Here is a 24503-nt window from a genome sequence, read left to right as displayed (position 1 = left end):
ATTATTACTATTCAAAGGAGGCTCATCTTAATCAAATCGGGCCAGCCCACCAGGATTGTTTTAAAAATTCAGCCAAATTTCTCACTGCTTATTAGGATTGGGCTAGATTAGAGTAGGCTTCAACAATCTCATCTGTGTAATGCTTTACCCCTGAACCCCAGGGCCTTCCTCCGTATGCAAGAGGCGAGGAGAAAGTGTGCCTCTCGAAGCCACATCTCTTCCAAGAGCCCTTCCGGGTAAGGAGGATTTCCTCTTCTCCAGCTCCCTTCCGCATCAGCCTTGTACTTGGATTGGAACCCTTTGTTCTTCCCTCCTGAGCCCCACGGCACTTACGGACCTAGCTGTAATTTATTTATTTATATTAATGCCCGTTCTCCTCTAGACTGTAAACTCATTGAGAGCAGAGGACGTGGCTTCTCACCAACTCTGTTATACTGCGCTCTCCTAAGTACTTAGTACGGTGCTCTGTCCCCAGTAAGTGCTAAATAAATCTGACCGATGGACTGTTTGCTAAAAATAGCACCCATTACCCACACAAACTGGGGGACGGAACATTCGTCTTTGCCTAATCACGCTACATCTGTATTTTTCAGAAAAACAGATCCCCAAACAAGACATTTGCTCAGACTCCATTTGATTTTGGGGGCTTTCCCCAAGGTCATTTTGGCATGGCGTGCAACACTTGCTATTGTGCTATTTTTAAATCGCGCACAAGGAAAATCAACACAGGACACAAAATCGGTAAGCACGTTAACTACAACTGACTTCTTTCTTGCCTTGGATAGTTTAGTCATATGGTATATATGGAAAAAAAGATCTAATGTTCACACGAGGTAGGCACCAGATAGGAGACAGAAAATGAGGTCGTAACTGGAAGCTACTATTCATTCATTCAATAGTATTTATTGAGCGCTTACTATGTGCAGAGCACTGTACTAAGTGCTTGGAATGTGCAAATCGGCAACAGATAGAGACAGTCCCTGCCCTTTGACGCGCTTACAGTCTAATCGGGAGAGACAGGCACACAAGAACAATGGCAATAAATAGAGTCGAGGGGATGAACATCTCAAAAAAACAAGGGCAAATAAATAGAATCAGTACTAGCAATACTCACTGATTCATTCATTCAATCGGATTGATTGAGCGCTTACTGTGTGCAGAGCACAGTATTAAGTGCTTGGGAGGAACAAAAAACAGATACATTCCCTGATCACAAAGAGCTCACAGTCTAGATGGGGGGAGATAGAACCGAAAACAAATAAACAAAATCACAGATATGTACTTAAGTGCTGTGGGGCTGGGAAGGGGGAAGAGCGGAGGGAACAAGTCACGGTGAAGCAGAAGGGAGTGGGAGATGAGGAAAGGTGGGGCTTAGCAAAGATGAAGTTTAGCCTGGGAAGGTCTCTTGGAGATGTGCGCCTTCAATAAGGCTTTAAAGGTGGGGAGAGTAATTGTCTGTCGGATTTGAGGAGGGAGGCAGGATGCAGGCTACGGGCTGGTGGCGAGAAAGGCAAGATGGAGGCACAGTGAGAAAGTTAGCGTCAGAGGAGCAGAGTGTGCGGACTGGATGATAGAAGGAGAGAAGCAAGGTGAGGTAGGAGGGGGCAAGGTGGTGGAGTGCTTTAAAGCCAATGGTGAGGAGTTTTTATTTGATGTGGAGGTGGATGGGCAACCACTGGGGTGCTGTGAGGAATGGGGTGACATCCTGAATGTTTTTATAGAAAAATGATCCAGGCAGCAGAGTGAAGTATGGACTGGAGTGGGGAGAGACAGGAAGCTGGGGGGCCAGCAAGGAGGCTGATACAGTAATCCAGGCGGGATAGGATCAGTGACTGTATTAATGTGGTAGCAATATGGATGGAGGGGGAAGGGCAGATTTTAATTAATTAATGTTGGCATTTGTTAAGTGCTTACTAGGTGCAGAGCACTGTTCTAAGCGCTGGGGAAGATACAGGGTAATCAGGTTATCCCACGTGAGGCTCACAGTTAATCCCCATTTTACAGATGAGGTCACTGAGGCACAGAGAAGTGAAGTGACTTGCCCAAAGTCACACAGCTGACAAGTGGCAAAGCTGGGATTCGAACCCATGACCTCTGACTCCGAAGCCCAGGCTCTTGCCACTGAGCCATGCTGCTTCTCAGTTTTGGTGATGTTGTGAAGGTGGGACCGATAGGATTTAGCGAAGGATTGAATATGTGGGTTGAATGAAAGGGAGGAGTCGAGGATAACGCTGAGGTTACGGGCTTGTGATACAGGAAAGATGGTGGTGCCGTCTACGGTGATGGGAAAGTCAAGGGAAGAACAGGTTTGGGTGGGAAGATAAGGAGCTCTGTTTTGGACATGTTAAGCTTGAGGTGACGGGAGGACATCCAAGTAGAGATGTCTTGAAGACAGGAGGAGACGCGAGACTGGAGAGAGATCAGGGCTGGAGATGTAGATTTGGGTATCATCCACACAGAGGTGGCTATTGAAGCCATGGGAGCGAATGAGTTCTCCAAGGGAGTGGGTGGAGATGGAGAATAGAAGGGGACCCAGAACTGAACCGTGACGTACCGCCACAGTTAGGGGATGGGAGGCAGAGGAGGAGCCCACGAAAGAGACCGAGAACCAACGGCCAGAGAGGTAACGTATCTCCTATCGGTGTGACCTAATTGGCAAGATTTGAACCACAGTGCGATTTCTCAGCCGTGACTTCTCCACTGCAACTTAGAAGGGCAGCAGGAGGAGACCGTGGGCATACTGAAGTAAGCCCCCAGTCAGTTGTCGGGGAATCCTGGCTGTGTCAGCTGGCCGCCTTATGGGCCGGTCCTCCGTCTACCGTACTGCCCACGTTACTTCACAGTGGGCAGGGATTACGTCTACCGACCTTGTTGGATTGTACTTGTCCAAGGGTTTTAGTACCGTGCCCTGCACCCAGGATGCACTCAATAAATTCCACTGATTGATTGATTGCTAAACGAGTCCTTTAGTGATCCAAAGAAAAAAAGGAGCATGAGAAGTAGTGTGGCCTAGTGGAAAGACTACAGACCTGGGAGTCAGAGGACCTGGATTCTGTTTTGCTTTGCCGTCTCCCCCATTTAGACTGTGAGCCCGTCATTGGGAAGGGATTGTCTCTGTTGCCGAATTGTACATTCCAAGCGCTTAGTACAGTGCTTGGCACATAGTAAGCACTCAATAAATACTACTGAATGAATGAATGATGCCGCTGATGGGTGATTTGGGGCAAGTTGTTTCGCTTCTCTGTGCCTCACTTTCCTCATCTGTAAAATAGGGATTAAGACTGTAAGCTCTACTTGGGTCAGGGATTGTGTCCTACCTGATTATCCTGTATCTACCCCAGTTCTTAGTACAATGTCCGGCACAGAATAAGTGTCTAACAAATACCATTTTTATTTAAAAAAAGCATGAGAAGGGGGGTTTCTGGATTTGGCTGGAAATTTGTACAGAACTAATTTTCCAAAGTGCTTTCGCATTACTTTTCTCATTCTGTCCTCACAACATGCTCATCTGGTAGGGAAAGGAAGGTATTGGCCTCATTTAACAGATGGAGAATAAGGGGCTTAACCAAGGGGGGCCCACAGGCCAGTGGCAAAAGCAGGACTAGCACCCAAGCCTCCTGACTCCCAGGAATCTTTTCTAGACCCTGTTGTCCACTCCACTTCTTTCTTAAACCCACAAGACCTCCGCCTTTAAAGAAGCAGCATGGCTTAGTGGGAAAAGCCCGGACTTGAGAGTCAGAGGTCGTGGGTTCTAATCCCGGCTACGCCACTTATCAGCTGTGTGACTGTGGGCAAGTCACTTCACTTCTCTGTGCCTCAGTTACCTCATCTGTAAAATGGGGATGAAGACTGTGAGCCCCACGTGGGACAATCTGATTACCTTGCATCTACCCCAGTACTTAGAACAGCGCTTGGCACAGAGTAAGCGCTTAACAAATACTATTATTATTAATTCTCCCTTTCTGATGATTCTGCAGCTATTGAAGTAGAACACTGTATTGAAGTAGAACAAATTCAAAAGTCCCTTTTTCTGGTTCTGATTTCAGGCCGCTCCTCTCTGAAAAGAGTTTGGAGCATGGCTCTGCCCAGGGGTAAAATAATAATAATAATGATGTTGGTATTTAAGCGCTTACTATGTGCAGAGCACTGTTCTAAGTACTGGGGTAGATACAGGGTGATCAGGTTGTCCCACCTGAGGCTCACAGTTAATCCCCATTTTACAGATGAGGGTACTGTGGCACAGAGAAGTTAAGTGACTTGCCCACAGTCACACAGCTGATAAGTAGCAGAGTCGGAATTCGAACCCATGAACTCTGACTCCCAAGCCTGGGCTTTTTCCACTGAGCCACGCTGCACATAACATCTTGGAGAAGAGAAGCACCCTCCCCGCCAGGCAGAGGCGATCACTAAGGCCAGCTGAGCAAGAATTAAAATCCTGTGATATAAAAGCGCCGGGAAGGAAACTCCCGTAGACAAAGGGAACCAAAAAAAAAAAATAATAATCTTCAGTAAAGCTGGGTGAAGTACAAGGGGAGGAAGCTCTAAAAAAATTCATATGGAGTTTGGAGGAAGGAAGTTGGAGGTAGAGAAAGGAAAAAGATGGTGTGGGGGGGCGTGGGGGAGAGCGGAGATTGAAAACAAGAATTCACCATGGAGCAGATAAAGTGAGTAATGTATGGGAAGGTCATTTGTTGCTAACCCAACAGAGGCAGAATACAGTGGCCTAAATTCATCTCAGAATTGATGTCTCCTTGCTATTTTAATCTGAGACCCCTCACACGGTCTTCTAACGTGAACAAAATGTTACTTTCAGTACGCCGCTCAAATGGAGACTAAACTACTATTTTTTACTTGCTAATGACAGAATCATTTCAATTTGATATTTGGAGGCTAATAGCGAGACCACTAATCCCGTTTATTTTTATCAGCCTTGTTTATTTTGCAACAGGAATGCAAATACTCAGTTGCTAGAGCCCTTTCATTTTTTTCCTTGCTGCTTCTCTTTCCCAACAAACCACTTGGACCTCCTGCTTCATTATAAATCCCGTCGGTTTCACAATTTATAATAATCTAAAGGTAGGATACCGAAGAATCAACACGTTCTTCCAGCCGATTGCTCATTTTAAATTGCTGAATAAATGTATTGTATTAAAGTGCTGACTACCCCAGTGAAAAAATTCAACATGCCCTGTTTAGTATATATTGTGGGATCTACTAAAGCGGCTTACTCATATAATCAATTTGTCCTTTCCATTCAAATACTAACTACTGAATATGGCACTGAAAAAGCTACAGATAACAACAGGAATAACAGACATCGACACAAATTTATAGACACCGAGCCACAAGTTTGGTACGATGAATTATCCTTCTGCGGACGGAATGTGCCTGTTGATTCTGTTGCAGTCTCCCAAGTGCCCAGCACACCGCTCTGCACAGAGTAAGCATTCGACAAACACCACTGATTGACTGGCCTTAATTTAAAAATGATTTAACAGAAACATTTTGTTTTTTCTTCACTGCTCTGGTGTTTTTCTTCCATTTTAGCACTAAAATGCGCTTCTCTAGAAACGGATAAAAATACCAGTAAACCTGAAATTGAAGTTCTCTGAAAAAGTGAAGTACGAGGGAGCTGTACAACCAGAGGTCTAGCTCAGAAACAGAGGGTCCCCAAGCCTTTCTAGCTTGAGTTTCATTCTGACCTTATCTGAGGATTTCCTCTATTCCCACATCAGCTTGCTTCTATTCACAATTGTCTGACATTTTTACATACGCCCCACACAAGACAAAAACTCCCAATAACCAGATTCTCGGGGCCTCAGTGACCTCATCTGTAAAATAGGGATGAAGACTGTGAGCCTCACGTGGGACCTGATTACCCTGTATCTACCCCAGCACTTAAACAGTGCTCTGCACATAGTAAGCGCTTAACAAATACCAACATTATTATTATAACTAATAACTTCATCTTTCTCCCTGAGTTAAGAGAAAGAATGCTTCTTTAAATAACTTGTATTGCAGGTAAGCACTCTGTACTGTTCCTCAGGTTTAGCAATTCAGATCAGAAAATATGAAAGGTCTAAAAATCGATCCACCATCCTAGTGGAAGAACAAGGTCAACTAGGAAACCAGTGCTATGAAACTAGATGTCCAAAAAAGGAAATTTTGTCCCGGGATGCAGGCTGAGGACATCAGCTGTGCAGTGCAGATGTGGAGTTTCTCCACTGCTAAACTGGCTGCCCTAACCGTCATCGAATGGCTTTGCTTCTGCTCTGCAAGGCCAGATCTGCTGGGGCCTCTATTACTGGAGGCCATTCTGAAAAAAAAAATCCCTTTAAAATATCTTTCCCAGAACAACTGTGTTGTGACACAAAAAACTGCCTTATTTTCAAGTAATTACAACTTCTGGATTTTGTAGTTGAAGCTGGCAGAAGGCCAGGGTAAAATGTCCGGACCGGAGATGGGGCTACCCAAAAAAAAAAAAACAACCAAAAAAAAACTTCCTGTGGTCTTGGCCTATTGCCAGAATTGACTCAGACTGCTGATCTGGAAGATCATTTCATAATTCAAAGATCTGTCAAATCACGCCTTGGGAGAAGCTCAATTTGGCTGATGGCCTGAAGAAAATAGGGAAGGGCGAGGAGAAGAAATGGAGGAAGGGAATCACTAAGGAATGGCACGGCACTTTGACATTTCCCTTGAAAACCGTCAAAGAGAAACTAGGATAAGAAAATTTTTGAAAAATGCACTGTAGGTAACACTATGTCCTGCTATGAGTTAAAATTGGGAGGTGGAGATTACTTTGGACTTTTAAGTACAAAAACAATGTCAGAGCATAACATAAAGGCCTTTATAAAATAATTTAAAAATTCATTTATTTATGTGCCAACTTCAGATATGCAAGAAAGAACTTAATATATGGGCTGAAATCACAACCCCCTATTTACCTTTTAACTCAAAACAGAAGGTGTGCATAGCATGTGACAGAAAACTCAAGACTTGGCTTTCTAAATTTTTTCCTTTTGAATAAATGATTCCTTTAGAATTTACCTACTTCTTAAATAATAGAGTTTGCTTGGATGGGAGAAATATGCTATACCTGGCTCTTCCTGGGAAAGAATTTTTCTATTTCCCAAGCACTAAAATTCTTCCTTTTTCAGGCTAGCGTGAATAATCTTAAATGTTCCAGAGACTTAACCCACTGCATTTAATGAGTGTCTGACTGCACATTACTGTACTAAGAGCTTGACGGTACAAGAGAATTAGTAGAAATGATTCCTGCTCCACCTAAATGGCAACAGAGTTGCCTGGGCCACTTCTGGGTCAGAAATTGGGTTTGGGACTAGAGATGAAGTTGGATGGTAAATTCCAGATTTTTTTCTTCCTATTAGCATTATTGCTAATAATTGTTGAGTACCTACTTTATGCAGAGCAGTGGAGTGGAGGTTGGGAATACTTGGAGAAACTGCTAAATTGAAGACAGTCTCTGGTCACAATAGGGAGACGTAGCTGAAACAATCAAGGACACCATGAGGAAACAGGGAGGATTTGTACGGGCTGACTTTTCAAGGTCAGTTTGAATATTACCAAGACCCTGATTAGTTGTGAGGGATCCTTAAAGCCTTGTGTTCTAGCTGGGCAATCATCGTCCAATGTTCAAGGAATCCTGCTGACAATCACTCTTCTCCCCTTCAGAGCCTTACTGAAGGCGCCACTCCTCCAAGAGGCCTTCACTGACTAGGCCCTCATTTCCTCTTCTCCCACCTGCTTTTTGAGATGCCCTTGTACTTGAATTTGCACCCTTCATCCACCCCTCAACTCCACAGCATAATAATAATAATGTTGGTATTTGTTAAGTGCTTACTATGTGCAGAGCACTGTTCTAAGCGCTGGAGTAGATACAGGGTGATGAGATTGTCCCACGTGGGGCTCACAGTTTTAATCCCCATATTACAGATGAGGGAACTGAGGCTCAGAGAAGTTAAGTGACTTGCCCACAGTCACACAGTTGACAAGTGGCGGAGCCGGGATTCGAACCCCTGACCTCTGACTTCCAAGCCCGGGCTCTTTCCACTGAGCCACGCTGCTTCTCCATTTATGTACATATCTGTAATTTATTTATTTATATTAACGCCTGTCTCCCCCTCTAGATCGTGAGCTCCTTGCGGGCAGGGAATGTGTCTACCAATCTGCTAAATTGTACTCTCCCAAGATCTTAATTAATCACTCTGCACACAGTGAGTGCTCAATAAACACGATCGATTGATTGATGACAAACATCCTCTGGACTGTCAGCTCATTTGGGGCACAGGGAAAGTGACCGTTTATTGTTATACTCTACCAAGTGCTTAGTACAGGGCTTTGCACACCGTAAGTGCTCAATAAATACGACTGAATGAATGAACCTCTGATCTAGTCAGGCTAAGGAACAGGTGTGCGTCTTAGAAGTCAGGCCTGGCAGCAGTTCAAATGACACATCCGGGGGTTTATTTCAGTTTAGAACTTCCTCCGGGTATAATTCTAAACTGTCACATGGTTTCATTCAGTACTTCATAAATATCCCAAATTGCTTTGGGAAAAATAAAATCTAAATGAAGCTGAAATCACAAACGAGCTGTTCTATATAGAATAAAACTGTATTTCAGTGAACATGCTCTTCAGCTAGAAATAGGCAAAAAATAGTGATCATGAGATTTACAAAAAAGGATTAGGGAATTTATGAATGAAGGAAGGAAGCTCTTATTTATGCTCTTGGAAAAAAATGTTATGTCATATTAACAGCTGTGTAACAAATTGGCATAGCTCATACTTTCATAATATTTTTTCTAACATCCCAAAATAAGTTTCATTTCCTCAAAATACATCCTTCTATGGAATTAGCAAATGTAACCATTTCAGTACACAATCTAAAAAACAACAACTCTTCAGTTACAATTCTGGCATCTTTTTAAGCTGGAAATCAAAGTTTTTATGTGTAGCACCACTCAAGAAATGAATCTCTGAACCATCGCTGACAGAATGTATTAATTCTTTGGCAAATCTAGGTCAGAATTGGCTACAGACAACAGGATTAAATCGATTTTTTTGGTGTTGAATTTATTTAAAAGAAACCAAATTAGTGATTCTGACTGCAGACCTATCAAGAAATCATGTCTACAATAGTAGTATACTATTTTACCAGTATATTAATGAATACACCAGTACTCATTGAGGGCTTTGTGTAGGACCCTTGGGAGAGTATACTAAAGTTAATATGCATGATCCCTTATCTTCAAGCAGTTTACAATCAGGTGGAGCAGATGGACGCTAAAGTAATTTTCCCTTGGGGGAAACAACTGCAGTTTAACGACATGTGCATAAATGCTACCATAAGGGGTGAAGGGGTGTCAGGAGATGAGGAGGTGCTGAAATGGAAATGGGGGGGGAGGGGAAGGGAGAAGGGATATTTAATCCCCTGTTTACAAATGAAGTAACTGAGGCCCAGAGAAGTGAAATGACTTGTCCAAGGTCGCACAGCAGACAAGTGGACTCCAAGGCCTGTGCTCTAACCCCTAGGCCACGCTGCTTGCTGCTTCAGAGGAACCAACTGCTCAAGATGGATTGTAGTGGGAGGGGGAGGAGTGAGGTCGGGGAGAAAAAGCTCACTGACTGTCTTCAAGCCAAGTCAGGTATTTATTTGCTTAGCATTTAGCACCCAGCTAGGAGCTGGGACAGATAAAAAAATAATCAGATTGAACACAATCCCTATTCCACATGGGACTCCCAATCCGACACAGGAAGAGCAGATATCGTGTCCCCAATTTTACATATAAAGAAACTAAGGCACCAAGAGGTCTCCCCGCTTCTAGACTGTGAGCCCGTTGTGGGCTGGGATTGTCTCTGTTGCTGAATTGTACTTTCCAAGCACTTAGTACAGTGCTCTGCACACAGTATGCGCTCAATAAATACAACTGAATGAATGAATGAATGAATGAATGGAGCTGGAAATAGGATCCAGGTCTCAGTCTCCCGGCCCCAAGTTCTTCCCGTTAGGCCACGCTGTCTCCCGGAAATCATGCTTCTGTATCTGAATAGTAAATATTGCCTCATCATTTAAAGTGCACTTGTTTCTGAATCTTGAAAAAATGCAATTTTGGAATTAGTGTGCTGCAACTGGGCCCTGTGCATGCATTTTATTTTGGGTCAGTTGGTTGCTCCATCATGAGATATTTACATTCTAACCTAGGGAAAAAAACAGCCTTTAACTTTTTATCCCCCATGCAAAAATCATAGTTTTGGAAACTATGAAACAATAATCAAAGATGAAAATAACGTTGTTCATTACTAAGATATTACACTTACTTCAGACATTTAGAAGATTCCTTATTTAGTGAAGACTGTGAGCCCCACGTGGGACAACCTGAATGCCCTGTGTCTACCCCAGCGCTTAGAACAGTGCTCGGCACATAGTAAGCGCTTAACAAATACCATCATTATTATTATTATTATCTTTCACAGCACTATTCATTCATTCATTCAATATTATTTATTGAGCGCTTACTATGTGCAGAGCATTGTACTAAGCGCTTGGAATGTACAAATCGGTAACAGATACAGTCCTTGCCCTCTGATGGGCTTACAGTCTAATCGGGGGAGATGGACAGACAAGAACAACAGCAATAAATAGGATCAAGGGGATGAACATCTCATTAAAACAACAGCAAATAAATAGAATCAAGGTGATGTACATCTCATTAACAAAATAAATAGGGTAATGAAAATATATACATTTGAGCATACGAATACAGTGCTGAGGGGATGGGAAAGTAGGGGGGAGGAGCAGAGGGAAAGGGGGGAAAAGAGGGCTTAGCTGAGGAGAGGTGAAGGGGGGTACAGGGAGCAGAGGGAAAAGGGAAGCTCAGTCTGGGAGGGCCTCTTGGAGGAGGTGAGCTCTAAGTAGGGTTTTGAAGAGGGGAAGAGAATTAGTTTGGCGGAGGTGAGGAGGGAGGGCATTCCAGGACCACGGGAGGACGTGGCCCAGGGGTCGACGGTGGGCTCGGCGAGAACGGGGGACGGTGAGGAGGTGGGCGGCAGAGGACTATGTAGATATGGTGACATTTGGATTATAAATAACACCGAGACAGAGTTCCAGTTCATTGCCGCAAAGATCGTTCTCATGGATATTGTTATAAAATGACAATGAGGGTTGGTTAGTGTCAAACAACTTCACTGCATGAAATGCAACTCTTCACAGAAGTATCCACTTGTTGAATATTTTAGTTAAATTTCTCGCAAAAAATATTACATGAACTGCACATGAACCAAGGTATTTTTCTGATTTACACTGCCATAGAAGCTGAAGCCTGAGATTTATCTTTTCAAACTGCATTTCCTAATGTGAACAAAAATCCCAAAAGTAAATATCAGCTAGGACGTCACAAGTGAACAATTCTTTCTTCCACAGAGCATTCACCAAAAATCCCCATCTATAAAATTCCTTCTCATGTTATTGTCAAAGCTAACACTTTGAAGGACAGTTCATTCACTCATTCATTCAATAGTATTTATTGAGCGATTACAGTGCAGTGCAGAGCACTGTACTAAGCGCTTGGAATGAACAAATTGGCAACAGATAGAGACAGTCCCTGCCCTCTGACGGGGCTCACAGTCTAATCGGGGGAGACAGACAAAAACAATAGCAATAAATAGAATCAAGGTGATGTACATCTCATTAACAAAATAAATAGGGTAATAAAAATATATACAATTGAGTGGATGAGCGCAGTGCTGAGGGGAGGGGAATAATACTGTTGGTATTTGTTAAGCGCTTACTGTGTGCAGAGCACTGTTCTAAGCGCTGGGGTAGATACAGGGTAATCAGGTTGTCCCACGTGAGGCTCACAGTTAATCCGCATTTTACAGATGAGGTAACTGAGGCACAGAGAAGTGAAGTGACTTGCCCACAGTCACACAGCTGACAAGTGGCGGAGCTGGGATTCGAACCCATGACCGAAGACTCCCAATCCCGTGCTCTTTCCACTGAGCCACGAGAGGGGGAGGAGCAGAGGGAAAAGGGGGGGAAAAGGGGCCTTAGCTGAGGGGAGGTGAAGGGTGGGTAGAGGGGCAGCAGAGGGAGCAGAGGGAAAAGGAGCAGCTCAGTCTGGGAAGGCCTCTTGGAAGAGGTGAGCTTTAAATAGGGTTTTGAAGAGGGGAAAAGAATTAGTTTGGCATTCCAGGACAGCGGGGGGATGTGGCCCAGGGGTCGACGGTGGGATAGGCAAGAACGGGGGATGGTGAGGAGGTGGGCGGCAGAGGAGCGGAGCGTGCGGGGTGGGCAGTAGAAAGAGAGAAGGGAGGAGAGGTAGGAGGGGGCAAGGTGATAGGGGGCAGTTCAATGAATTCCACCTTCAAAAGAGAGCTATTTCAAATGAAAATCCCTAAAAATTAAACTTCCAATTTCCATTTCATAATAATATATATACTTCCCAAGGGGTTGGTCAGTGGCCATGAAGGTGAAGTGAGAAAGTAAAGGTGGGTGGGGGGGAGGGAGAAAGAAAAAGAGAGAGAGAGAGTCTCTCTGCTGTCAGGAGCTTCCTTCAACAGCCATGGGCTCTCTTGTTTTAAAAAAATGGTATTGTTAAGTGCTTACTACATGCTTGATGTTAAACTAGGCACTGGGGTAGATACACGCTGATCAGGTTGGACACAGTCCACGTCCCACTTGGGGCTCAAAGTCTTAATCCCCACTTTACAGATGAAGTAACTGAAATCCAGAGAAGTGATGTGATTTTCCCAAGGTCACACAGCAGTCAAGTGGCAGAGCTGGGATGAAAAGCCAGGTCCTTCTGACTTTCAGTAATAATGTTGGTATTTGTTAAGCGCTTACTATGTGCAGAGCACTGTTCTAAGTGCTGGGGTAAACACAGGGGAATCAGGTTGTCCCACGTGGGGCTCACAGTCTTAATCCCCATTTTACAGATGAGGGAACTGAGGCACAGAGAAGTTAAGTGACTTGCCCACAGTCACACAGCTGAGAAGTGGCAGAGCTGGGATTCGAACTCATGACCCCTGACTCCAAAGCCCGTGCTCTTTCCACTGCGCCACGCTGCTTTCAGGGCTGGGCTTTATTCACTAGGCCATGCTGCCTCTAGGCTCTATCCACTAGGTTATGCCCCCTTAACAATGGAGAGGCCCTTGACTGGGAACACCGCCTTTTCTGACCGCCTCTTCTCATACCCCAGGCACATTCCCAAATAGCTAGAAGAGTCACTAAGGGAGTATGGGACAGGCAGGTTCACAATCTTTGGAACGGTGGAGGTTACCCGGGGATACGCGTGAGTTTGGGAGAAGAAAGGAGCAATAAAAATGGAGAATACCTAGCTGGAGCTTGAGTGGGGACCCTGGCAGTTGGATTTCCTTCCCCATCTGCATTAAATTATAAATACAAACTAGAAGTCTTAGAATATGCTACAGGAATGAAGAAATAAAAACTATATCAACAGTTAAGGGCTTTGTTACCAATCAATTAATCATATTTATTGAGCACTTACTAAGTGCGCAGCGCTGTAGGAAGTGCTAGGAAGAGGACAATCAGCGGACCAGATCTCCATTTTATTTCTAATACTGAGCCGAAAGAGTAAAATCCATTTTCGCATAAAGGTTTCAAGGCTCAAAAGAGGACCACTTCACATACATGTAAGCTTATCGAGTATTACTGTTGCTTTCTCTATGTCCACCGGCTCCTTGAGATTAGAGGCAGCTTTCAATGCCTTCAAAATCACCAATAAAGCTGTCTGGATTTTCTTTGCATCAGAAGCTCTGAAAACACTGTTCACGTTTTGTAGATAACGGTGAATTTGTAAAGCTGAATATATAAACCAAACATAGCAAGTACTACCAATTGCAAACGCCTTAAAATCTTTACCACTAAGCTTTCTAAAATCACTTTAAGCTATGAACGGGAAGTAAATTAAGGTTTTCTTACTGGTAGGCAATATTATGCCAGTGGAGTGTAAACCAACAAATTACAAAAGAGTTCAACATATGAGCCCAATGCTCCCCTGTAATAAAATCAAAACCTTCAGAAAGAGCATTAACTCTTTCAAACATCTAAGGGAGCACTATGCATAATTAATGCACTGGTAAACTTAAGCCCTGGGAAAATGGGGTTCAGTCTACATTCAGGCAAATCTCTACCCAAGCATAATGCATTTCAGTAATTCAATCTTAACACGGAAAAATGGCATTTATCAGAAACAGGTTGCTCAGCACTTAAAACAACTCATTGTTAGAGGTTGTCCTCAGGTTCTCTCTCACTTTTGCTCTCCAACCACTAATAATAATAATAATCATGGTATTTGTTAAGCGCTTACTATGTGCAGAGAACTGTTCTAAGCACTGGGGTAGATACAGGGTAATCAGATTGTGCCACGTGGGGCTCACATTTTTTAATCTCCATTTTTACAGATGAGGTAACTGAGGCACAGAGAAGTTAAGTGACTTGCCCAAGGTCATACAGCAGACAAGTGGCGGGGGTCGGGATTAGAATCCACGACCTCTGACTCCCAAGCCCGGGCTCTTTCCACTAAGCCACGCTGCTTCTCACTAATGACTAATGACTTCTGATTCGGGGATCCTCCAGTTAGTCAGATTAAGGGGCCACACCTATTTCACAACTTCATCATATGATATCCTCTGGTTCCCCCTCTACTGTGAAGATCTTTGGACCTTCTGAGCAAGAGTTAAGGAACCTATCCCCCCCTCCCCTCCCCAGGGCAGGGGCCAGGAATTCTAGCATTTCTTCCAAGTTTCCAATACATCAGCAAACAGAGATCACAACCCATACATCCCCTAGGGAAGTAGGGCACCATAGTTCTGGGTCTCTGTGAAGTGCAGACGCGGTAAAGAAAATCCAACCACTTGCCCCATTCACAAACTTCACTGGGACATAATGGTAAGCACACAGGGGTTCCACGGGAGCGTGACAGGCTCAAGGTCTTTGCTCCCTAAAAGAAAGATGACTGCACAGCATCATCCACAAAACGAGAGCACATCTTAGCCATCCCATTCTTCCAAAATACACCTTCAGAGAAGGACATGGACTAGGCTGACGGCCTAATCGCTATCATTATTATTGTATCTGTGAAGCACTCACTATATGACGAGCACTGTTCAAAGTGCTGGAGTAGATGCAAGTTAATCAGGTCAGGTGACGTCCCTGTTCCCCAGGGGGCTCACAGTCTAAGTAGGGGAAAGAATCCCCATTTTACAGATGAGGAAACTGAGGCCTAGAGAAGTTAATAGATTTGCCTAAAGTCAATCACAGGTATTTACTCGGCGCTTACCGTTCCACTATGTTCTACCTTAAACAAGGAGGAATGCTTTCCAGAGCGCGATGCAGAAATAAACCCTCTCGCCAACCACTAACAGGCAAAATTCCGAGCTACACATAACGGCAGGTCAGAAAGACACATTGACCCATGGTCTGAGAAGGAAGGAAAGCCACCTCACGTAAGTCGAACCGACACAAAGGAGTTGGGTGTCACTCGTGTTTCAAAGAGGGGCACCCAGAGGCGAAACTATTAGGATGGAGGAAACCGTGACATTTCTACATTTTCACATCAGATCCCATTCACCAAAACCCAACGGAAGGACCCATTTCCGATCCATTCACGAGGGAGTCCCCGATATGCTATCAGTGTTCTCACTCTTATCTGGGCCCTGGCACGCTAGAACTCTCGGGCACCCAACCCCAAATCACTCTCCTTCTCTGCAAAGCTGCTAAAAACATGAGAAGCGGCACGGCCTACCGGATTGAGCCCAGACTTGGGAGTCAGAAGGTCCGGGCTTCTAATCCCAGCCCACCACTTGTCCTCTGTGTGACCTTGGGCAAGTCACTTTCCTTTCCTGTGCCTCGATTCTCTCATCTGTAAAATACGGATTAAGATTATGAACCCCATGTAGGACAGGGATTGTGTCCAGCCTAATCAGCTGGTAACGGCCCCGGCAGTTAGTACAGTGACGGCCACCTGATAAGCGCTTAATAATAATGTTGGTATCTGTTAAGCGCTCACTATGTGCAGAGCACTGTTCTAAGCGCTGGGGTAGATACAGGGTAATCAGGTTGTCCCACATGAGGCTCACAGTTAATGCCCATTTTACAGATGAGGTAACTGAGGTGCAGAGAAGTGAAGTGACTTGCCCACAGTCACACAGCTGACAAGTGGCAGAGCCGAGAATCGAACTCATGACCTCTGACTCCAAAGCCCAATCTCTTTCCACTGAGCCATGCTGCTTCCCCTTAACAAATACAATAAAAAAAAAAATCAACAGGTCCTCCGTGTCAGAACAGGTGCAACTGTGCTTCTGGCAACAAGCGGGACTTCTACCAGGAAGGCCTGCTCCCTAGAGTGGAAAAATCTCCCATGGTGTTGTCTGCTCAGATTGCTCGATCCAGCCTCTTGCCACCCCAAGAAGTGTTGGAGTTCCTTCTTCAGCTCCAACATCTTCCTTCCACATTCATCGGGCAACCCTCGCAGCCTTCCCACTCCAACCCGACAGGAAAAGGGTTGGGAAACTGCTGCTTATTAACCTCCGTAATGAAAGATTTAGGAACACATGATGCCCCTAACCTACAGGCTCAAGATCTCCTGGCCAGGGACACAATCTGAAGCTCTCACAATTAACTGCTTCCATTATTTGCTCCCATTTGGTGGCAAGAAGGGGGTGTGTGTTTGTGTGTTATGGAGGTGGAGGGGGAGAGCTGTCCAAACAGCCAAAAAAACCTTTAGAGCAAAGCTACTGCCTAATCCTTCTGTCTCCTGGAGCTGATGGCCCCGCCTGCTCTGATGGCCTTTTAGTCTCTTAAATTTAGCAGTGGGCTGTCTCCCTCTCCCTCTTGGTTATCTCCCCTTCTTCACAGCAGAAACAATTCACAATTCATTGAAGTTTTTGTTAAGCACAAATCAGTAGAAGAACTCCCTACTTGAGATTAAGATCTGTTTTCCTTTGGAGGACTATTGTGCTACATAAATTTGCTCTATACACAACTCTTTTCTAGCTGCCACAAATCAAAGGCAATTTGGGAAGGGGCATGGACTTGTGGAAAGAGCATGGGCCGGGAATCAGAGGACCTGGGTTCTAATTTCAGCTCCACCATTAATGTTGTGTGACCTTGGGCAAGTCACTTCTCTGGGCCTCAGTTACCTCATCTGTAAAATGGGGATTAAAGCTGGGAGCTCCAGGTGGGACAAGGATTGTATCCAGCCCGGTTATCTTTTATCTACCCCAGTACTTGGTACAGTGATCGGCACATAGTAAACGCTAACACATACAGTAAAAAAAAATTTGAACTTTTTACTTTATTTCACCATTTAGCTTCTTGGCCTGCAAGCAAAATGGCTTTCAAAATGAATTTCATCTTTCTATTTGGGATACCACGTTAAAATAATTCCAAATAACTGGAATTTTTTCTTAAAAATCACTGTCTTAATTAACAAGACCCAGCAATTCCCAAATGAATTACATTCTCGGGGACTGCCAAATAAGACCATAATGATGGACTCTCACCCCCTGTATTTATAATTACTGATTCAATCCCCACAATAATTTGTTCTTGAAATATATTTAGGTCACATTTTCAAAAGAGTAACCTGAAATAACTTACCTAGAGAGCACAATGGCATGAAAGTCATTTACCAGTGATCCAGAGAGAGCCTGAGAGTAAATGATGAAGGCTATGGCATCCATTAAGCGCTCGGTATGTGACAAGCACTGTTCTAAGGGCTGGGGTAATAATAATAATAATAATGATAATAATAATGTTGGAATTTAAGCGCTTACTATCTGCAGAGCACTGTTCTAAGCACTGGGATAGATACAGGGTAATCAGGTTGTCCCTCGTAAGGCTCACAGTCTTAATCCCCATTTTACAGATGAGGTCACTGGTGGTGGTGGGTTCATTCATTCATTCAATAGTATTTACTGAGCGCTTACAATGTGCAGAGCACTGTACTAAGCGCTTGGAATGTACAAATCGGTAACAGATAGAGAATCTCCCTGCCCTCTGACGGGCTTACAGTCTAATCGACGGGTTTACAGTCTAATCGGGTTGGCAAACGGTAATCAGGTTGGACACGGTGCCTGTCCCATATGGGGCTCACAGCCTTAATTTCCATTTTAGATTTAGTAACTGAGGCACAAGAAGGGAAGTGACTTGTCCAAGGTCACAAAGCAGACAGATGGCGGGGCTGGGATGAGAAGCCACGGACTCTGCCTCCTGAGCTCCAACTCTTGCCTAGACTAGGTCACGCTGTTTCTCTACTAGGCTTAGGACAGGACTGTGCACACCGATGACCGACTCCTGAAGGTACAGTAAATTCTGACGTCTAAGGTTACTATTCTCTATAATGATCGTTCCGGACAACTCATCACACCTCGACTGTGCTCCATAAAGAGTTAACGGATGGTAAGATGGCGATAGGCCCTGGTAGCCAAGTAATTAACTGCACAGATGTCACAACATGGGAGATAATAGATTTCAGGCATTTCTCCAATAGCAAACAGCTTAATCCTCATAGTCATTTTCTCTTCAGATAAAACACTTGCACCCAACGTGAATAAACACAAATCCAAATGTTTTTACCTAACCTGATTAAAACTCGCATTTAGACGCAGAAAACATGTTTCCCTTATTGTGACGATTTGCCAGGAAATAGGGATGCTATGGATTTTGGGTTTTGATGAACTCAAAGTCAAAGCCTCTGTGGTCAAAATGTTGAGTAAACTGTAACGGCATCGTCGTCATCATCAACATTTACTGAGTACTTACTTGTGCACAGCACTGTTTCGGGAACTTGGGAACATGCAAGTAAAAAACACAATCCCTGACCGAGTGAACAACCTAGATCTGCTGAAACTCAGCATACTCTTTAAATGTCCATGTTCCTATTTAAGTGGAACCACAAGCAAGCTCAGAGTAGCAATGTGGCTCAGGGGAAAGAGCCCAGGTTTGGGAGTCAGAGATGGTGGCTTCTAATCCCGGCTCCACCACTTATCAGCGGTGTGACTTTGGGCAAGTCACTTAATTTCTCCGGGCCTCAGTTACCTCATCTGTAAAATGGGGATTAAGACTGTGAGCCCCACGTGGGACAACCTGATAATCTTGCATCTACCCCAGTGTTTGGCACATAGTAAGCGTTTAGCAAATACCTTAATTATTATTATTTATTTAGTTTAGAAGCACAATCATAGTAAGGGTAAAAACGTTCTCAATTTTGGACATGAAACATCAACAGATCCACAATGTTCCTCATCTGATATTGGTACCTCTAGACTGTAAACTCGTTGTGGGCAGAGAATATAGCTGTTGATTGTTGTATTGTACTCTCCCAAGTGCTTAGTACAGTGCTCTGCACACAATAAGTGATCAATAAATACGACGGAAAGAATGAATCCAAACTGCCGAGAACTTTTAAGCTGACTGAAATGTTGAACACTAATTCTATCAACAGTATTCACTGGGTGCCTAGGATGTGTAGAGCACTGTACTAAAAGCCTGGACAGAACAAAAGATGTAGGATGCACTCTCCCAGGTGCTTAGTAGCTGAGAAGGTGCAGACAAACAGCGTGGCTCAGTGGAAAGAGCCCGGGCTTGGGAGTCAGAGGTCATGGGTTCTAATCCTGGTTCCACCCCTCACCAGCTGTGTAACTCTGGGCAAGTCACTTAACTTCTCTGTGCCTCAGTTCCCTCATCTGTAAAATGGGGATTAAAACTGTGAGCCCCACTTGGGACAACCTGATTACCTTGTATCCTTCCAGTGCTTAGAAGAGTGCTTTGCACAGAGCCATTATTAGTAGTACAGTGTATACTTAACAATAATAATAATGGTGGTATTTGTTAAGCACTTTCTATGAGCAGAGCACTGTTCTAAGCGCTGGGGTAGATACAGGGAATCAGGTTGTCCCCCGTGAGGCTCACAGTCTTCATCCCCATTTTACAGAAGAGGGAACTGAGGCCCAGAGAAGTGAAGTGACTTGCCCACAGTCACACAGCTGCCAAGTGGCAGAGCTGGGATTTGAACCCATAACCTCTGACTCCCAAGCCCTGGCTCTCTCCACTGAGCCACGCTGCTTCCCCTGCACACGTTAAGGTCTCAGTAAAGACGATTGATTGATTGTAGAACACAATCCCTGCCCACGAGGATCTAAACTCTAAATACACCCTAAATCTGCATAGTTAAGACTGCTTTGTTGTTCTTTTTTTTTAAAAATAAAAGCCATACAACAAAACTGATAGCACATTTAGTTAATCCCAACCTGGGAAAGCTCCAGGGACGGGTAAGGAAATGTCCTGGGTTCAGAAGAGAGAGAAATGCTCCAACTTGCAATCTCCTCCTGCAAGTTCATTGTGGAAGGGGAAGGTGTCTGTTTATTGTTATATTGTACTCTCCCAAATGCTTAATACCGTGCTCTGCACACAGTAAGCGCTCAATAAATATGACCGACAGACTGCAATCGAGTTAGTAAGCAGGAATCGTGCCCTAGAGGACCTTCTAATCTAGCAGAGGGAAACAGACACTAAAATAAATTGCAGAAGGCTGTTGCAGTTCAAAGATTAGGTGCAGAAGGGTTATGGGAGGTGGGGAGGTGAGTGCTTATGTGTTGCGAAAGTACTGAAGTGGTAATGAGGGAGGAATGGAGTGGGGAGAGCAGAGATTGATCATGTAAAGCCTCCTGGAGGCGATGTGATATCCGAAGGGCTTTGAAGACAGGGAGAGCAGTGTCTGCAAGTTGGGAAGGGGGAGGGAGTTCCAGGCAGAAGGAAGGTGAGCTGCGCAATGATGTGAAAATGAAGCCCAGTGAATTGTTTGGCTTGAGTGAAAAGGAGAGTGCAATTGGAGGGAGGTAAGGAGAAGGAGCGGATGGCCTTCAAGCTAATGTGTGGAAGAAAGCTGCCTCCAGATCTAAAGTTTGGAGACTGGAAGCTCGTTGTGAGCAGGGAATTTGTCTGTTTATTGCTGTACTGTACTCTCCCAAGCTCTCAATACAGTGCTCTGCACATAGTAAACATTCAATCTGACTGAAGTAAAAAGGAAACGCTTACAACTAAAGTGACCCAATACAAGAACTACAGTATGGATAGTTACAAATGATAAAATCCCATTTTGCAGAAGGCTGGGAGTATAATAATAATAGTGGTGTTTATTAAGCACTATGTGCTAAGCTTTATGGTAGCTATAAGTAGGACAAAATGCTTATCGTACAAAAGATTCCCGAGTCAGGATCAATTCTCGACAAAATGTCTCAATTCTGGAAGAGGCCTGGCACCATTATTTTTATAAAGAGGAAGTACAGCTGCAGAGTTTGAGAAAACAGGAATTAAAAATCGGCATCTCTCCAGCTGACAGAGAAGTTCCCCTAAAATAGAGAGAGAGAAAAGCTCACCTGCCAAATATGCCCCTCGAGAGAAGGGAATCGTTTTATAGACTCAGTCAGCTGAGGGGAACATTTAAATATTTTATCGTCATTGAGGGAGAACTGGATTCAGGGAGAAAAGGGACAGAAGGAAAGGAAAAGGATACAGCACGAAAATAATTACCTCTATGTCCTATGTACTACACCGCTGTCCAACCAGAAACTGCATTTAAGAACCTCCTAGAATCTGATGCTTCAGAATGGAAAATAATTTTATAAAGAACATGCCAAAAGATTACCACTTGTTTGGTTTATTTTAGTGAATATTTTCAAAGTGAGCCTGTGAATTTTTCCTAGTCAACACTTTGCAAAAACATCATTACTGTCGTTTATTTTGGGGCTTTCATCAGCTCCTTCGTTGTCTTTCATGGTCATACCTAGTACACAGTTCCTCCAAAGTGCTCATATACGTGCACACTCTGAATCTTGTCGCTGAAAAAGGACGCAGATCCTCCAATATGCTCATACAAGTGCACACCCTGAATCTTGTCGCTGCAAAAGGACACACCTAAAACTCTGGTTCTAGCCCAGCCAAGAGCCCACAATTAACAAACATTGATTCCTCCCAGAAAGACACTAGAGCTTCTACATTGTAAGGTTGCTCTGGGCAGAGAACGTTTCTACCAACTCTTATATTGTCCTCTCAAGGGCTCAGTATAGTCCGCTGTACACAGTAGGTGCTCAACAAATCCAACTCATTCATTCATATTTATTGAGCACTTACTGTGCACCGAGCACTAAGCGTTTGGAATGTACAATTCGGCAACAGAGACAACTCAGTGGAAAGAAAATGGGCTTAGGAGTCAGAGGTCATGGGTTCTAATGCTGGCTCCGCCACCTGTCAGCAGTGTGACTCTGGGCAAGCCACCTAACTTCTCGGTGCCTCAGTTACCTCATCTGAAAATGGGGATTAAGCCTGTGAGTTTCACGTGGGATGAGTTTCACGTGGGACAACCTGATTACCCTGTATCTACCCCAGCACTTAGAACAGTGCTCAACTCAAAGTAAGCGCTTAACAAATACCAACATTATCATTATTATTATTTTTAATCCCTGCCCAGCAACGGGCTCACAGATTGACCCAATTCAGCATCTTAGAAAAACCCGGCTGCCTCGTACGGGATCTAAAGTGGCTGCCAAGGCAGAGTCCACTGAATGCAGGTGCTAATGAGCAGGGTTTGTTGTTGTTTTTTTTCCTCTGAGAGAGGGTTCTATTTTCTGTTACCTGGACTAGGTACTAGGTACTAGGGTGGCCAATCAATCAATCAATCAATCAATCAAATGGATTTATTGAGCACTTACTGTGTGCACAGCACTTCTCACTTGGGAGAGTATAACGGAACATAGCTGTTCCCTGCCCACAGGGAACCTACAGTCTAGAGGAGGAGCTAACGTCTAAAGGACAGTCTACGTTATAGAGGACATTACAGTTTTCAGCTGGTCTGATCTCCATCTGCTTCAGATACAGTTCCTGACACTTATGTCCAGTATTTTTATTTTATTTACACCCACTCTCCAACATCTCAGCTCTTACTGCCTTTGACTCATAAGCAGGGAGGAGAATGCAAAAAGTCAGGATCAAGGTTGGGGGGAAAAGAAGAGCCAGGGACCCCTCCCCCCCCCCCCCCCGACCACCCACCAGAGAATTACCCTCCAGTTACTTAAACTCCAGATTTACTTAGATTTTGGAATACTTTATGAATTGCATCTCTATAAAAAAATACAAGAGCTTGTTAAATGCTTTCCCAGATGATGCTTTATTCAAAATCCACATACTGCCAAACAATGCCATGTAACTGTAAAAGAAATCAACACTGTCAAAAATACCAATTAAATTGTATTTTTAATTTTTACAGTAGTTTGAGGATTTCCCTCACATCAATACATCTAGAAAATAGAGCCTGGGGAGAAACCCAGCATGAGAATAAGACAATCAGGGGCTAAAGTCAAGAACGCGTAGCCTAAATCCAGCTTTGGCCCGGATGACGTACGGGCCCCGAAAGGGACCTCTCTAGATGCCCTAGCTAGCAAAATAAGAACCAGTTGCTATAATAGGAAAATGGGCCCGTGCACATTTTGGGTTATGTTTTGTTTCTAATCAAAGATAAACGTAGAGCAAATAAATGCTTATAAGGTATAGTACCGTAGAAGGGCTGCCCATTTCATGGCTTAGGAAAATAAACGTTTACAATGTCAGGAAGGTGGATCGAAGCCAGTCTTTTCATTTTGGGATGGATGTTTGAACCCGGGCAATGCCAGGATCTGGAACCGCGGGGGCTGTCAGGGCTGGACTGCTACCCAATACCAGCCGGCCAACAACAAATCCGGTCCTACTTACACTGTGAGCTCCACGCGGGACGGACCGTCTGGGTCTGACCTGATCGATCTGTATCTACCCCAGTGCTTACAATGGGGCCTAAACATACAGTAAGCACTGAACGGCAACGGATAAGAAGCCTAAAGATCCGTGGGGAACTTCCTCCCTTCTGAAGTTCCAAGGGCCAAAGAGGCCTTTTTTCCAGGACTCAGCTTTCCCCTACACCCACCACCACCAGACAGGACAGCCAAAATCCCACTCCCACAGAAGATCGGAAGCTCAGGATCTTAAAGTGCTTGGCATCATTTGAACTGCCCCCTTTGCTTACCCCCGACGCAACTCCCAAGCTTTGGAAGGGGGGTAGTTTGACACTAAGAAGTCTCTTCTGTTGTACCGTTGTGCTTGTGTATTTGGTTTTGATCTTTACTACCGACCCAGTAACCATAATATTTGTTTTTGTAGTTGGCATTTCTCTCCAAGAACGGTCTCCTGGGCACTCTGGATCAAAGGCCCCTTCCTTCTGTGGAAAGTCTCTGCTGTCAAGTTCGGCGAAGTGAACTTAATAAAATGAACTGACTAAATGATGGCATGTGATGATGAGGGGTGAAGAGATGTCTCTGAGGGGATGAGAGCTCCTAATATAGATGGTTGGGCGGTGGCGCGGGGTGGGGAGGAGTCATGATGTAGAACTGCCATCTCGGCACCCTCGGTGCTACAGATGAGACCCAATGAG

General features: G+C 44.3%; 1 protein-coding gene and 1 long non-coding RNA gene across 5 annotated transcripts in view; one reads left to right on the top strand and one right to left on the bottom strand.

Annotated features, from left to right (window-relative positions):
* RAPH1 (Ras association (RalGDS/AF-6) and pleckstrin homology domains 1) overlaps positions 1 to 24503 on the bottom strand; it is a 130716-nt gene that overhangs the window by 73152 nt on the left and 33061 nt on the right. The gene's annotated exons all lie outside the window — the stretch shown is intronic.
* LOC114813222 lies at positions 555 to 24364 on the top strand. Its single transcript, XR_003760894.1, has 2 exons — positions 555 to 741; positions 24233 to 24364. It is a non-coding gene; the product is annotated as an uncharacterized LOC114813222 (long non-coding RNA).

Source organism: Ornithorhynchus anatinus, chromosome 7 (genome assembly GCF_004115215.2).
Source record: "Ornithorhynchus anatinus isolate Pmale09 chromosome 7, mOrnAna1.pri.v4, whole genome shotgun sequence".
NCBI lineage: Eukaryota > Metazoa > Chordata > Mammalia > Monotremata > Ornithorhynchidae > Ornithorhynchus > Ornithorhynchus anatinus.
The sequence above is the reverse complement of the archived record's forward strand: the minus strand, read 5'-3'. Positions and strand labels throughout refer to the sequence as shown.